Below are 13,124 nucleotides of genomic sequence, written 5' to 3'. Positions count from 1 at the left end.
GGTTTTTCTGCTTTCTGCCTGCTCTCCCATCCCCCTTTCGAGGCTGTGCTGATGTCAAAGGATGTGAAGTCACTGCCCGGGGAAGGTCTTGGGTGGGGGAAGGAAGGAGAGGCGGGCCAGGCGGCCCTGGCCAAGTTGTCCTCTCCCAGAGTTTGTGTTACCTTGGTGTCGGGGTTGTTTAATACTACAAGGGTTTTGCTGCGGACACAGCTCTGAATTAAGGACGAATTGCAGGCGGAGAATGTGTAGAAGTGATCGAAGAGAACTTCCTTTTGGAAGATGTGTACTCTAGCTGTGCAGTCTGAGGGAACTGAGATCTGCTGGGGTTCCGATTGTTAAAGGTTAGCTCTCAGCTTTAGTGCAGTTTTAGGAAATACTTCGCATTTACAAAGGCTTTGTTAAGATTTAAAAGGGCAACAAGTTTTCCCTGCATATATAGGTCACAGGAGTGCCCAGCCTGCTGGAAGCAAATGTGCAGCTTTTTCTCCCCCCATCTTGAGATGCTGTGGAAACTGGTTTCCTTGGTGGCTAAAGTAAGGCAGCCAGGAAGAAGCCACGGGTGGTTACAGGAACTGCAGGTGCTTAGCAGCGGGACCCAGGCAGCTATTTGTATGTTAATTTTGACCATTGGCTCATTAGCAGTAACTGGCTTGGATTAGTACATTTAAGGTCCCTTATAGGTAGCATTAAAAAAAAATTTTTTTTTAAAGTTTTCTTTTATGTGTATGTATTTTTGCCTTCATGTGTCTGTGCACCGCTTGTGTGCCTGGTGCCCACAGAGGCCAGAAGAAGGAATCAGATTCTCCAGAACTGGCATTGTGGATGGCTCTGAGCCACCTGCAGCGCTAGGAGCCGAGGCCAGGTCCTCTCCAACAGCAGCAAGTGCTCCAAGGCTGAGCCGTCTCTCTCCCCAGCCCCAGCTAACCCTGCTGCGTGAGCCTCTGGTCTTAGTAGACACCTGGTAATTCTAGTTCTTCTTTAAATTATGATTTTGTCCTGAAAGAGAATCATTTGGTTTCATATTTTATAATTAGAGTCATTAATTTAGGGGCCCTGTTGTCTGTCCCAAAGTTTACCGTGCCTGTTGTGGAGTGTCCCTCTTAGCCCTTCAGTGTCTCATTGTTGAGGAAAGTAGTAAAGTGCCTGATCCTGAAAGGGACTTGAGGTTTTCAGAAAGGGCAACCTGAGCGGGTGTGGTGGTGCACCCAAGTGAATCTCTGGGAGTTCAAGGCCAGCCTGGTCTACAAAGCAAGTCCAGTGCAGCCAAAGCTACAAAGAGAAAACCTGTCTCCAAAAAATAAACAGAAAAGAGAAAGGGTAACCTGTAGCAACCCAAAATCAGCTTGGAGTGCAAACAGCTGGAATAGCTCCTAATTTTACATCTCAAAGAACACTTGGTTTCCTCATAAAGCCTCCTTAAAGCAGACATGTATCATTCATTGTCTCGAACATCCCACTAGCAGTGGTGTGACCCAATGCTGAAGGTCATTTAAAATGACTAACAGCCCCTTCTCCAAGGGAGCCCTGCTGGAAGAGGCCCGAGGAAGCACCTGTGGGCAGGGAGCCTTGGGAGCATAGGGACTTGAGGTGCTGAGAAGGAAGGGCAGAAGAGGGCTGGGCCTGTGCCCCCTCCCTCCTCCCCTTAAAGCACTGGAGTCTTTTTACTCAAAAGGGAATATACTTGCCCAAGATCACACAGCCCTTAAGTGGCAGCACTAGTGTCCAAATCTAGGAAGCTGTTTTGTTTTGTTTGCAATCTTTAAAAATCACTTTAAAAGAAGTTGTGGCTGTTGGCAGACTATCTTGTAAGAGGACCACTGTTTCCCCCCAGTGGCTTGTCATCCGTTCAGTTCAGCAGGCCCCTTTCTGCATGATAGTTGTATACCCAGAGTTCATGGCTCACTCATTTTATACCTTGTGTTTGTCAATACCTCGCAGCAGGCTGATCCTAGCCCGGAACATAGGATGCAGTGGCCTGCCTCATCTGGGGGAGCTGCACTGGAGTGGGCAGTCAGTCAAGTAAACTAGCGAACACAACTGCCTATCTGATTTCCAATCGTGGTTAGTTTGGTAGCTAGCGATGATATTGATAGTGATTAATGTGCCAAATTCTCCATCCTAAAAGTTCAAATGTGAAAAGGAGATAAGTCTGGCCTGGTGTCACCCCGACTGCTTTCAAGGGAGGGTGGATGGCTGTAAATTTAGCTCTGTGACTTAGATCCTGCCCTTGCCTCACTATCCAAGAGAACAGTATACCGGGATGGGATTGCACTCTGTGACGTCCACTATGCTAACCTATGGCCACAAAGACCATCAAGCACTGAAAATGTACAGCTGATAAACCAAATTCTTTATTTTAGATAAGTGTCAGCCAGAGTGGTCAAGTTGGGCAGCAAAGATCTGGTCTGTAATTGGCACTTTTTCAAGTGGAGTCCACACTGTAAATATTTTTGGCCCTGGGCAAAAGCATCCACATAGGTAAATGAAGAGGCCAGTAAACTTCCTGGACATGGGGAAAGCTGGAGAGCGGACAGGTCTTTTTATGGTAGCCTCTTTCTCCTGTGACGTGAGGACCTAATGAAGGGAACCATGCTGTCTCCCAAGTACTTGCTAGGGCATGGGTTGGTTGGCGTTCACTTTGCAATAAGAACTTAGGGGGAAAAAAAACATACAGGAAGCAAGTGGAAAAGTTGACTGGTCGCCTCCATCTCCCAGCACAACAATCAGATGATGTGCTGACAGTGACTGCGCAGTGTGGGTGGGTGACTGCATCAGGACACAGCTGAGACATGTGTTGTGAGCACCAGTGAGAACAGGATCCACTGTTACCCACATTCTCCCAACAAGGAAGGCAAGCTGCCCGGGTGAGACTCTGCAAAGAGTAAAGTAAGGATTCCTTCTCTAGCTGCCTGGGGTTGACTTCTTGAGTAGTCTGTCACCTACCCTCTGTGTGGCCACAGCTCTGGGCAGAGTGTAGGAATGACCTGGGCAGCCTCCCTGTGCTGGTGCCGCATGGGAAGTTTTTTGTGGAGGGTAACTAGAACAACAGACGGCCTCCTGGGAGGGGTGTTTGTGAAGACTACACACCTCTGCACTAATTAGCTCTGCCCTTAGACCTGGAGAGAAGGCTACCTGTGTGGGGTTTGCCTTACAGTAAAACCATTTCCTGATTTTTTTTCCCCATTGAGATATGATAATCATGTAGAAGGATGAAAGGGAAAAAAATGGGAATTTGCTCAGTTGGAGGAGTGGTTGCCTGGCACCCACAAGGCCTGGGGTTCCAGCACTGTAGAGTGGAGACAGGAGTAGCAGACGTCCAGGGCTACACAGTGAACTGAGAACAGCTGGGGCTATGTGAGGACCTGGTACGGTGACCTGGGAGGGGAGGGGCGGTGTTTGGACCTAGGAAGAGAATCAGTGGCAAGTTGGAGCCATGGCTGGAGTGCGCCAGCTTTGCTCCCTCAACCTACATGGTTATTCTGTGTTTGCCCTACAGTACTCTGCAGGCCCAAGGAGCACTCACTCACTTCCTCAGTGCTCCTGCCTGCTGGTGAGCATGTATTCTGGTATGTCTCAACCTCAGGATCACCCAGCCTGAGGGCCTAGTATGTGGCCACTGCCTCAGGTGTGTGTCCCAGAGGCAAAAATAGTATTGGCTGCACATGTTAGTTTCAGGACCAAGGCCACATCCACCTGTCCCACCTTTCCTTTTGAGTCCTTCAGTGCTGAAAGACAGTATTATTCTTATTCTTGTTCTTTTTTTTTTTTTTTTTTTTTTTTTCCTGGAGAGAAAGGGAGCACCTTCTGCAGCACCACTGGAATGCAGTGAGTCTAAGACAGTCAGAGCTCAGCACAGCTCCTGTCACAGAATTGCGAGGTGAGGAGAGCACTCGTGCGGCCCTCGAGTCTCACTGTTACCTGACACAGTACTGTCTTATGAAGTCTGGGAGCAGCAGTCTTTTCTTACCTGAGGAAGTAAGGCTTTCTGTGGGCCTAGCACTCAGTCTTGGTGTGTGAAAAATATTACCAGGCTGCCAGGTGTTGTTTGTTTATTATTTCCACAAAATCACTAGTGTCCTGTGGTCACTGGAGCCCGCTGTCTCTCGTGGCATCTAGCCCTAACTAGGAAATTATAATAGATGCTAGGCAGTGGTAACCCATGCATTTAATTCCAGCATTTGGGAAGCAGAGGCAGGTAGATCTCTGAGTCCAGGTTGGCCAGGACGACACAGAGAGACCTTCTCTTGAAAAAATAAAAAGAGGAAGAGAAGTTAATGGGGTAGTTTATTTCACTAGCATATTCTTCTCAAAGTTATTTAAAAGAAAGATTTTTAAAATTATGTATATGTGTGCATGTTTCTGTGTGGGTATGTGTATATGAGAGTGCAGGAGCCAAGGAGGCCACAAGAGGGCGTCAGATCTCCTGGAGCTGGATTTGTAGGTATGTGAGCCACTAGACACTAATGCTGGGATCCAAGTTCTAGTTCTCTGCAAGGTCAGAGTGTTCTTAACAGCAGATCTGTCTCTCCAGCCCCCAAAAAGCTTTTTCTTAAGCCATAGGTGATGCGACATACCTGCACTCCTAGCACTTGGGAGGTTAAGGTAGGGAGAGATTCTATGTCTAAAAAACAGACAGGCTCCCAGTACTCAGGGAGGCAGAGGCAGGTGGATCACTGTGAGTTTGAGGCCAGCCTGGTTTACAAAGTGAGTCCATGACACCAGGGCTACACAGAGAGAACCTGCCTCAAAAAAAACAAAACAAAACAGAAAAGCAGACAGGCTCAAAAGATGGCTGAGCAGGTAAGGAGCTTGCCACCAAGCCTGATAATTCAAGTTCATTTTCTGGGATTCACTTGGTAAAAAGGGAGAACCAGCTCTCACAGGCTGTCCTCTGACTTTCCCATACAGGCCATTGCATGTGCATGCATGCACGTAATTTTGAAAAAAAATTTAAAGCCTTCCATTTTAATTTTGAAAAGACATTGCTGAAGCAAGCAAGGATACTACACCCTATGAGCAGATAGAGGAATGGCTTTATTTTCGGTCCTTGAATTATTCATAAGCCAAAAAATCCTTCTGGTTCAAGAATACAGGCTAAAGTGTAATGGTTAAATGCAGTGAGTAAATGTAGATCAGCTTCTTGTTTGGAAAATTACAAAACCAAGGGGCTCAGAGGGGAGGACCCTAAGCCTGATGATCTGTGCTCCTGTCAGGGACCTGCACGCCGGCAGCAGAGAATGAGTCCTGAGATGTCTTCTGCCGCTGACATGTACACACACACACAGAAATGTATTGGAAATGTTACTAGAAACAACTACAAAGTCAGGCTGTGTTGGGTGGTGCGCACCTGTAATTCTGGCACTGCAAGACTTAAGCTCAAGGGTCAAAGTTCAAGACTAGCCTGAGATGCTTCTAAGTTCAAGACCAGCATGGGGCTACATTGTGACATAAGCCTGTAGGTGAATTCTGACTGGATTGGGGCAGTTGGGGAACACCGTGTGTGCTGCGGGACCCTGGTGCTGTGTGGTCCTGCTCGGTTCTCTGGGTGCAGTAAAGATGGGATTTTGAAACTTCCCTCCAGGGAATGCAGAGAGAGTATCAGTGAAGTGTCAGGATCTCAGCAACTTAAATAGTGAAGGTGCCAGTGAGTCCAAAGTAGCCCACTAACACAGAGAGAGTCTAAAGTAGCCCACTAACACAGAGAGAGTCCAAAGTAGCCCACTAACACAGAGAGAGTCTAAAGTAGCCCACTAACACAGAGAGAGTCTAAAGTAGCCCACTAACACAGAGAGAGTCTAAAGTAGCCCACTAACACAGAGAGAGTCTAAAGTAGCCCACTAACACAGAGAGAGTCTAAAGTAGCCCACTAACACAGAGAGAGTCTAAAGTAGCCCACTAACACAGAGAGAGTCTAAAGTAGCCCACTAACACAGAGAGAGTCTAAAGTAGCCCACTAACACAGAGAGAGTCTAAAGTAGCCCACTAACACAGAGAGAGTCTAAAGTAGCCCACTAACACAGAGAGAGTCTAAAGTAGCCCACTAACACAGAGAGAGTCTAAAGTAGCCCACTAACACAGAGAGAGTCCAAAGTAGCCCACTAACACAGAGAGAGTCTAAAGTAGCCCACTAACACAGAGAGAGTCTAAAGTAGCCCACTAACACAGAGAGAGTCCAAAGTAGCCCACTAACACAGAGAGAGTCCAAAGTAGCCCACTAACACAGAGAGAGTCTAAAGTAGCCCACTAACACAGAGAGAGTCTAAAGTAGCCCACTAACACAGAGAGAGTCTAAAGTAGCCCACTAACACAGAGAGAGTCTAAAGTAGCCCACTAACACAGAGAGAGTGGGGTCTAGGACAGACACGTCTACATAGGCTTTCAGTTTCCATGTTTGAATGCTGTTAGAAAAGCCGTGCTTTCAGCGGTGTGTGGGACCTGTCACAGCATAGGACTGCTCCCTGAGTGCTCAGTGGCTGTCGGTCGGCCCCTTCTACTGCCTGGTGCTGTCTCGTGGTGCCTGCAATGTTCCCCATGTGCTAGTTTGAGGCCTGTGCTTGATTTGATATTGGCAGCATTCTTATTGATCTTATATAGTAACTAACTGCCTTTAAAGGACATGAGGAGACACAACCAGGGTTTCCCCTGAGTTTCAGGGTAAGGTGGGGTCTGGTGCCACACACAAGTAAATCAAAAACATTGGTTATATCGTGCATGTGAGACCTTCTCTGTGCCTCGAAATAGGGATAATAATCTGATTTGCCTCTTCAGTGTTTTCAAGGGGTAAGCAAGTAAATGCGTGTCAATAGCTTAAAATGGTGCCTGCAACCGTTGTAAGACTCTCCAAGTGAGCTGGGCGTGGTGGCGCACGCCTTTAATCCCAGCACTCGGGAGGCAGAGGCAGGTGGATCTCTGTGAGTTCGAGGCCAGCCTGGTCTATAAAGTGAGTCCAGGACAGCCAAGGCTACATAGAGAAACGCTGTCTCAGAAAACCAAAAAAAAAAAAAAAAAAAAAGACTCTCCAAGTGCCAGTGGTGACCATGGTGACCCCTTTTGTAGGGCACCTGTGGTACTTTCCAGAGCCCCGAAGCTACCCACAGTTAGAGCTGGGGCACCTGTATGTTTGCTCTCCTTGAAGTTGAGTTGAGGGCTGTACATTTTCCACTTCCCATGCCTTTTTATCTCTTGCCGTGGTGTCCCCATGAAGCCGCACCTTCAGTACCCCGTGAGGCAGATACAGTTGTCTGCTGGGGGATCCCAGGTGCCACCTCCATGGCCTTTGTGAAACATGTGCTAACCCCTGATCCAGCCTTTTTAGTTCTGTCAAGTACAAACTAAGAACTCGAACTTACATTTTTAACCGTTTTAGTATTAATGGTCGTAAGACACTGAGTTTGGAAGTTAGTGGTGCTGACCGTGACCAGTCTGACATACGTACACAGTCATTTCCCACTTGGGTTCTGGATGTAAGTGTCGCTGTCTGATGTTTAGCTATGACTTCAGGGATGGATCTCTTTATGGTTGTTACTGATTTTTTCCCCCTTTATTTGAGATGGGACTGCCATGTTGCCCAGACTAGTCTGAAACTCCTGGGCTCAAGAAGCCCTCCTAGTTCAGTCTCCCCAGTACCTGGGACTACTAGCACGTGCTACTAGCTAGTGCTGTTTTGTGTATTTAGGAAGTACTTATATTCTGTTTTCCCTTCCAATATTCTCATCTTTTGCCTGTGAAATTAGGTAGTATTTGAACTAAGTGAGATCTCAGTTGTAACCTTAATTAAGTCTTACTGTTTTAATTTGTAATATCGTGGTATTTAGCGGAGCTTGATATGTTACCACCTGCTAGGACTCCGCCGTCTCTTTATCATTCCCATATGACAGCTTTTAGCCTGTGCTGAATTTTTTGTCTGCTGGTTGTGTTATTCATAAGCGCTGTTTCTAAATTGTGGTGTTTTAGCCTGTAAAACCCTGTGAACTATAATGTTCCATTCTAGGGAACAGTCCTAACCCTTGCAACGTTGCTGGCCCTTTACTGTAGGTAGACTTCAGAGAAGAGGTGGGAGAAGCTGTCTGTCGTAGCTGATTTCTGTTCCCACACAGCTACAAATACGAGGTTTCCAGCTCTGTGTAGGCCAAACACACTTGAGAGTCCTACTCAGAACCCAGTGACTGTGACGGCTGTAGTCTACAGAGAAACCCACGCACGCACCAGGGACCCCAGAGTTTCAGAGTGTAGGTGCCCCTTTCAGCGAGTCTAAATGCTGTCATCATAAGACCAATGTGGGGACATTGGCCTTGATGTTGAGACAGTGTTGGGTAAACAGCTACTTTCACAGAACAAGGTAGCAGTGGCCAGCTAGTGGCCACCGTGCACACGCCTGGTGAGCTTGATGAAGCATGGAACTATTAGCTGTAAACGATCCCAGCTCTGACACACACCTGCTCAAGTGTGTGAGGAAATGCCAAGCTCACGTAAAGGCATTCAGCATGCTGGGGTGCTTTGGCTCTGCGGAGGAAACGCCTCCTCTGGGTGAATTGAGTTGCAGGCTTAGCGCTCTAGCCACTTTCCTAGAACCATCATTTTCGCTTGAAATAACAAAAGCCACACTGTTTATGACATGAACATTTGGCCCGTTTCCTCAGATAGCCAAGAAGTGAGCCTAGCAGCTCAAAGGAAACAGGCATGACACTATTTTTTGCCTCTGGTAAAATTTCAGCTTTCAAACCAAGTATAGATTTTAGAAAATTTGTGTTTGCCATGGTAAATATGTCAGCTCCCAGGGAAGTCTCTCCTGCTGGGATTGGTGATATCATTCATGTACAGTGGGAAGTCTGTGCCAGTGCACCAGTGTGCTTCTAGGAACCGCCCAGCAAGTAACAACAGCACAAAGCATGTTGGCGGTGGGGCCATTGACTGCACTGCACACCAGTGGGGTTTTGTGTAGCTGAAAACTCCTCACTGTGGCCTCAGATTCCACACTGCAGCCAGTATTTAAGAAGGTTGCACTTACTGGCCAGGTATAGAGGCTGAGGCAATCAAACAGCAGCAGCAGTAAAATAACCTCTTGAAGTTTAGGGTAGGATCAGAGACCATTAGAATTGCTAGGCTCCCGAAGTAGCCACCTTTCCAATTAAGTGTGTTTCAGTTGGCCTCTGTGTGTGAGAGAGCTTCCCCTACCCCCTCAACCAAAACAACTTACCACAGGAAGTTGAATACAGAAGCAACCATGCAGACCTGCCTGCCTTCTGTTAAGTCTGCTGTCAAACACACACACAGAAGTGTGGCGTGATGCCGTTTCCCCTCATTTTAAAAAATAAGTTTATTTTAGTAAAAGTGTGGTCTGACATGAAATAGGCCTATTAATAACTATATGAAGGAGAGGGTGACATTTTACAAATTCTCCTCTGTAGCCTGTATCTGGACATGACCTACCTAGTCAGCGCTCTTTTTGGTCCCATGTAGAAGCTGACACCATAACTGAGTAAGCGGGTCCAACACCACAAACATCAGAAAACCTTCCCCCAGGAAACCTCTAGCCTGGACTGGCAGTGAGCCTAATCCTGTGCTTCCCGGAGCCTGTGTGCCATGTTTTCGAACTCAGATCCATACAACAATCCAAACAGAAAATGCTGGTAAATTGGGCAGTTAATCCCATAATCATGGAAGAGGGCTCGCAGGCCATGCAGAGTTAATGTCCAGGGCTCACTAACTCCCACACACTTTGGTTAGTTTCCTTTTATCTTTTTTTAAAAGCTGAAATCCTTTTCATTTGATCCATATATGAATACAGCCATTTTACTCCCCCCCCCCCCTTGAGACATGGTTTCTCTGTGTATCCCTGGCAGTCCTGGAACTCACTCTATAGACCAAGCTGTCCTCAGCCTCCCACACCCTGGGATTACAGGCATGTGCCACCACTGCCGGCTTCTCGAATTTTTCTTAATCAGAACTAAAACCAAGACTCTACCTGACCTTACCCATATCTTCTGCGTTGTCTCTATTTACATGACAAATGCTCGCCACTTGTTGGGAGTTTGCTGTGTGCACTTGCAGACCTTGTCTTGTATATGTGTTTACTATCCACACAAATAATGTAAATGTGTGCTTATTCACAGAAAGTTTCTAGTCATTTTTATTTCTTCAGTTATTAAAGGGAAAAATAAGATGAAAGGAATTTGAAAAACAGATTTATTTTTGCAGGTTTTTAATAGGTGATGCTCAGAGATATTGTCACATTTCCTAATCCCACCTTGCACTATTTATGCATACAGAGCATAAACACTGGGTTCAGTCTCCCATGCCTTTCTATAAATTTGGTTTAAAAAATTTTGACGAAATAAGCATTTGGGGGAGGAGGCAAGTGTGTGGCATCTGCCACCTGGCCAGGGTTGTCCCTGGAGACAGCCTGCTTCATGCCCTGCAGACGTTTTGCAGGTGTCAGACATGACAAGGCAGAGCAGCCCCTCCTGGTCTGGCTTCTGGTTGGAGCCCTGTCTCCCTCCCCACAACCTGGAGATCCAGCCTTCCAGTTCCTAGTTCTTCAGACCTGAACCTCAGTAAACATTTTACTCTTGAGACCATCCCTGATCTTTTGAAGGGCATCTTACTTTAACTTTAAAATGTTAGGTCAGGTGGGGCGTGGTGACCCATGCCTTTAATACCCACACTTGGGAGGCAGAGGCAGCTGTGAGTTCGAGGCCAGCCTGATCTACAAGGTGAGTACAGGACAGCCAGGGCTAACACAGAGAAACCCTGGCTCAAAAAAAAAAAAAAGTTAGGTCACACTCACTGAGTGACCCTGCTCACCAGTCACAACCTTTCCTGGCTTCTCAGATGACACTGACCAGGATTCAGAGCTGTCAGATGGAGGCAGAGGGGCTGCCTGTCATTTACAGGGTCTGGCTTAAGTCTCTACCTTCCTGAGTCTGCAACCATGTTCTGTTTAGAAATGCGTTTGATCAGATTCCTTATTCTCATGGGAGATGAAAGAAAGGGACTTTGAACTTCCAGAGTTACACCCTTGGCGATGAGAAACCGGTGAGACTCGGCAGAGTCCTTCTGTCGTGCTGGAGATGCCAGCCAGGAGGGAGCGCTTTCTTCAGGGTCTCATATGTTCAGATAAATGTTTTGTTTGTGCTGGGCATTCTTGAGTCAGAGCCTCACTGTGTAGTCCCACTGCCCCCCGTACAGCGCACTTCAGCAGCAGCCTCCAGATGCAGGGTTAGAAGCAAGTGCCACTACATCTGCCTCAAATGTGTTTTCATCACAATAAAATCACAAATGACACTGTGCAAAAAGGGGTGTTTGGAACTCTGGACAGACAGCGCAGTAGGTAAGAATATTTGTACCTCTCCGTCATACTGTCTTGAGTTCAGATCCAGCGCTCATGTAAGAGCTGGGGTACCCATGTGCATATGGCTGTCGCCCTCATGCTGTGGGGCAGGCGGAGGCCAGGAGAGAAGAGGATTGCTGGGGCTGTCCTGCTGCAAGCTGGATTTCAGGGTCGGTGAGAACCTGTCTAAAAGGAGGAAGATACAGAGTGTGGAGCAGGACACCAGTGTCCTCTGTCTTCTTTCCGCTACACACATGTGTACACCCCTCCACACACACTCGCACATGTATGCACTCACACAGTGTTTTTATTAATGGATACAGAACTCAGTGTTGGGGTGCTGGCCTAGCATGTGTGAGTCCTTAGGTTCAGTCCCCAGTGCTGCAGAAGAGACAACAAGCTAAAGCAAAAACTATATCTGATACGGTTTTTAGCTGCCTTTCCTCCTCTTTCACGCATAAGTGAAACCTCCATTCCTTGAGATTAGCCTCTAAGTTGAAGCAGTGTAGCTCAGCCTCCTGAGGGCTCAACTCCAACTCTACTTATCCTGACATATTTCCTAGATGTATCTGAGGCTGTAACATACTGGAATTAAAGTATTCTGAGGCAGGTAAACTTTAGGGTGGGGTGTGACTTACTTATATAAGCATGATATTAATAGGAAATCAATATAAATAATAAATTAATATAATAGGAAATTTGGCATTTCTTCACTTTTAAGCTTATACATATTTAAATGTGAACTTTAAACTATTTAATCATGGCTGGACACAAGGGAGCACTCCTGTAATCCCAGCACTCAGGGCCAGCCTGGTCTACAAAGTGAGTCCAGGACAGCCCAAGGCTACACAGAGAAACCCTGTCTCGAAACATCAGGGGGGTGGGGAGAGATAATAATCTTGAAGTTTTGCATTTCATTTTTTTAAAGATTTATTTATTGCATATGAGTGCTTTATCTGCAGAAGAGGGCATCAGATCACATTATAGATGGTTGTGAGCCAACATGTGGTTGCTGGGAATTGAACTCCGGACCTCTGGGAGAGCAAGCAGGTGGTGCCCTTAACCACTGAGCCATCTCTCCAGCCCTGCATTTCATTTTTGTCATACTCACCTAAATGAACACAGACTGCCCTGTCTTCCTAGGTTGGAAAAATAAGTGGTGCTACATGTGAACATTAGCTGACAAGAGCCCTCCAGCCCTCCTGCCTGGCTTAGTGCAGCGTGCGGGCACTGGCCTGTGGCTCCCTTCAGACTTTTCACAAAGAGAAGAGCCTACACATGAATCTTGGGCTAAACTTGGACCCACAAAGTAATTTCTGACACTGAGCGTCTCATTTAAATTTAAAAAAAAAAAAATTGAAATGGGAACTGCAAGGAGAGCGTTTTCAATAAAGAGTTCTTTGGCAAGAAGCAGGGACTTCTCAGCCAAGTTACTAGCCCTAACTGTGGCATCCACAGGAACTGGACAGGCTGCCTGGGGAAACACCTGCCCATCAGCCCCGCAAGCAGAGCCGGCAGTGCTGGCTTCTTCCTGTTACCCAGTGTGCCAAGCATCACCAGCCTCATCTTCTCCAGGGTTCATCATCTTGCTTAAGCAAAAAGTTTTGAAGAGCAGTTTCCTGGGAGCAGTGGGTGTGCTGTCTGTGGATCTTAGTGAGAGTCCAGTGACCCTAACTGCTGTCATTAGCACCTAGGAACCTTTTTCATCTTCAAAGCGCCTTGTAAGTATTCATTAGCAGTCGCCCTCTTTCCTGCGACGTAGTAAACAGGTGTTATTAGCCCCATTTTTACAGTT

General features: G+C 46.8%; 1 protein-coding gene across 10 annotated transcripts in view; it reads left to right on the top strand.

Moving 5' to 3' along the window:
* PPP2R5C (protein phosphatase 2 regulatory subunit B'gamma) overlaps nucleotides 1–13,124 on the top strand; it is a 128,366-nt gene that overhangs the window by 40,634 nt on the left and 74,608 nt on the right. The window lies entirely within an intron of this gene.

The sequence above is a fragment of the Acomys minous genome (genome assembly GCF_964271855.1).
Source record: "Acomys minous genome assembly, chromosome: 8".
Lineage (NCBI taxonomy): Eukaryota > Metazoa > Chordata > Mammalia > Rodentia > Muridae > Acomys > Acomys minous.
The sequence above is the reverse complement of the archived record's forward strand: the minus strand, read 5'-3'. Positions and strand labels throughout refer to the sequence as shown.